Source organism: Staurois parvus, unplaced genomic scaffold (genome assembly GCF_062004578.1).
Source record: "Staurois parvus isolate SC_StPar_1 unplaced genomic scaffold, SC_StPar_1.0 ptg000429l, whole genome shotgun sequence".
In the NCBI taxonomy this organism is placed as follows: Eukaryota; Metazoa; Chordata; class Amphibia; order Anura; family Ranidae; genus Staurois; species Staurois parvus.
The window spans coordinates 1,361,942-1,365,947 of record NW_028318225.1 but is presented as its reverse complement, the minus strand read 5'-3'; positions in this window follow the sequence as shown (position 1 = coordinate 1,365,947).

Below are 4,006 nucleotides of genomic sequence, written 5' to 3'. Positions count from 1 at the left end.
GTGATGTCAAAGACTATCCAGTGACCCATGTAACCCTGTCCACATTAGCAGGAACTGCTACATTAAAAGTTGGATTGATCCCAGGATTGCCTTATGACTTGCAAATTGGGCAAGACTGCCCCATATTTTGGGATTTGTATGGACAAAAGGTCAACAACAGATAGTAAGGAGGGATCGGGGGTGGGGCTTGGATAATGCGTATGTGTGAGCGCCCCCATAGCACATTGAGAAAATAATTTTGTTCTGTCTCTCCAATCTAAGCGTTGATAGTGTGATCTCTGTAACTTACAGTTGTGATGAGATAGTGATAACTTCAACCTCAGTTGAATAGCACATTCAGTGACTCAATCGATAAGACATCTTGTAGATCTTGTGAAGTTTATTCCATAAACTGAGAGAATCTTACAACAATGAACATTAGGTCATTGGTCAAAAGATCATAATGTTTCCTGCTTCATGACATGAGGCTAGAGCTGCAATGCATTTCTGGGAAAGGGGGAGGGCTATCTATACAGCATTAACTAAACCAAAGGAAAGGGAGGAGCAGAAACAAAATATGGAAACATTTAAAGGCATATGACAGTCAATATGACAGTCATGTGAAACATGACACTCCCCGTCGAAATCTATGATTTCTATTATAATAAAGTTTAGTTCAAGTCCGATATAAATAATGAATATTCTTTCCAGGAACATCTGAAAAACAAGAGGGAAGGGAAGAACAAAGGAAAACAATGCTAACATTTAGCATAATACTTGCAAATGTTGGTCTTGAAAGTCCAGGCTGAGACATGGAAATCCATTTTCAGAGGGGAAGGCAGCAACCTGCACATTCCTTCTTACCTCCCTTTAAATCAGGTTGATGACTTGTCTTCCTCTTTGGGCAAAAGAAGTTTTAGTTCCTTTATAGGCCTGAAGTAAAGGTGTGCAGAAACTTCTGTCATGGTGGATATAGCCAAGATGTTTCCCGAAATGCAGTAGTAGGTACTGCATGTCTGCCATGGTCAGCAGGGTTGATGCTTGTGGGAACATAGTGCCATTGTTCAGGCATAGAGAAGACATGAATCTCTCTTCTGGTGGCATTCTTTAAGGATGCTTGGCTGGAAGAGCGTGGTATCTGGAGGTGTTCTAATGCTTTTAGAGACTGTTTCCAGGATTCCCACCTTTGTTGTTTCTCCTTGGGTAAGGGGGTATCCCAGTCCGAGCTTTTAGAAGTAAGTTGTCTCAGCAGTATCTTACCCTGAATGGTGAGAGGTGTAATGAAACCTAATGGATCATAAATGCTGTTCACTGTAGACAATACTCCTCGCTTTGTGAAGGGCTTGACACAGGCTGATGCTTGAAATGTGAATGTGTCTTGTTTAACATTCCAAAGCAATCCAACACTGCGTTGTGTAACAGAAAGGTCAGATCCTAGTTGGAATTTCTTCACACTGACAGCACGGTCATCAGAAGGAAAGGCTAACATGACCTTGTCGCTATTAGAGATGATTTTGTGAAGTCTGAGGTTTGCAGTGGCAAATATGTTCTGGGTTCTAGTAAGAAGGTCAATAGCTTCTTCTTCATTGGGCAGAGAATGGAATCCGTCATCGACATAGAAATTCCTTTCGACGAACTGTCTTGCATCAGATCCAAATTATTTCTCAGCCTCTTGAGCTGTTTTCCTCAGTCCATAAATTGCTACTGCAGGAGAAGGACTGTTACCGAAAACATGTACCTTCATTCGAAAGTCTATGACTTCATTGTTGACATCATTATTACGGTACCATCGGAACCTGAGGAAGTTTCTGTAATCTTCATGGACGATGAAACAGTGGAACATCTGCTGAATGTCAGCCATAACAGCAATTGGCTCTTGTTTGAAGCGAAGTAAAACTCCTATGAGATTGTTGTTCAGATTAGGCCCAGTGAGAAGATTGTCATTGAGGGAGACGCCTTCATGACTAGCACTTGAGTCAAAGACCACCCTAAATTGATCAGGCTTGCGAGTATGGTAGACACCAAAGCATGGTAGATACCAACATTCTTCTCCTGAGGTGCAGGCTCAGCATGATCTCTCTCAAACACCTTCTGCATAAAGTCCACAAAGTTCTTTTTCATCTCAGGCTTCTGGTTCAAACTGCGATTTAAAGAAACAAACCAAGATTCTGCATGTACCCTGTTGTTTGGTAGTCTCTTTCTTGGGGTACAAAATGGTAGCGGTGCTACCCAACTGTTGGAATCATCTTGGTAAAACTCTTTACTCATGGTTTTCAAGAATTCTTTGTCTTCTATGGTAGCTGCCAACTCATTGTCTTTAGTGGTTACCTCGAACACTGTGTTGCCGATGTTGTCATCCCAGTGTCATCCCAGAGATTAGGAGCTTTCTTATTGTCTTGTATGATGTGCTGTTTTGCACCTTTTTCAAACAGTCTTTCTTTTACAATATATTTACTGTATGTGGTCGTTGTGCAGAACAAGTTGTTCGTCCATTCGACAAGACGTGTTTTAAAGGAAGAGACTGAGTAGGACCTCCTGTCCTTGTCTAGGCAGACATTGCCTATGATGAACCATCCTAGATCCAGACGCTGAGCATATGGTGCATTTTGTGGACTGTTGATTTGATTACGAAGTTTGTGCACCCTTAGGATGTCTTGACCATGTAACAGCAGGATATCGGCACTTTCATCGAGGGCTGGTATTTGGTTGGCTGAGTGCTTTAAGTGAGAATGGTGAAAAGCAGCTTCAGGAGTAAGGATCTCTTCTTTGATGCTTGGAATCTGGTTGCACTCAGTGATATAGATATTTCCACATTGTCATTCAGAGGAGCAACTACAAGACCACTGGCTCTCCTACCTAAGACTTCTGTAGTGCCGGAACAAGTGCTTAGAGTATAAGGCAGAGCATCTCCAGTTATGTTCAACAGTTCAAAAAACTGTGTTCTTGCAAGAGATCTGTTACTCTGATCATCCAGAATAGTATACAGTCCTATGGCCTTTTCAGGTTGACCTTTGGGGTATACACGGACCAAGCATATCTTTGCACAAAGATTTGTTGCAGAATCCTTCTCCACAGACCTCTGTACATGTAGAGAAAACTGGGGTGGTAGGTGCTGCTTGATCTTGGCGCTCCCCGCCTTGCTTTGCTTCAGGAAGATTGTTTGTGAGCGTAGTAGAGTTGTGTGAATATTGTTGAAGAGCTTGCACATGGTCATCACTGTCACACTCTATATATTTGATGATCGCTTTACAGTGCTTTGCAAAGTGTTCTGTGGAGGCACAACATTTGTAGCAAACCCCAAATTTCTTCAAAAGTGCCTTACGTTCTTGGAGGGTTTTCTTTCTGAAGCTGATACATTTCTTAAGTGGATGTGGTTTGTTATGTATTGGACACTGGCGATTTGGGTCCTCAATTCTCTTGTTTTGATCATTCTTTTCAAGAACTGTAGCAAGCGCAGGTAGAACATTAGTCCTTTTCACTAACGCTGGACCTCTACAGTCTCTGTGCGACATACGTGTGATCGTAGGTCTTGGGGAGAGTATACTGAGAAGGTTACAGTCCCCATATGAAAAACTTGGGTCATTCTTAGTGTCTGCAATTCTTTTGATGAACTCGCAGAAGTAGGAAAAAGGAGGAAAGGCAACTTTATGTTCTTCCTTATACTTTGATCCAAGTGCTGCCCATCTTTCTTGAATTCCATATGGTAGCTTGAGAACAATAGATTTGATGCCATGAGAGGTGTCAAGGTAACTGAGGCCAGGTAAGTTGATGTCAGCCTTAGCAAGTTGAAGCTCTAATAGAACATTGCTGAGTTCTTGAAACTTTAGATTGTCGCTAGCAGAGATGCTTGGGAGGCTTTGCAACCTTTTGAATACAGCATCTTCAATGGCCTCTGGGCTGCCAAAGGTATGTTCAAGTCTGCCCCAAGCAGCATTAAGGCCTGCAACAGGGTTGTCAATATGAACTGCTTTGAGCCTCTTGATGCGTTCAGTAGACTGGGGACCTAGACATCTGATGAGTAGATCTA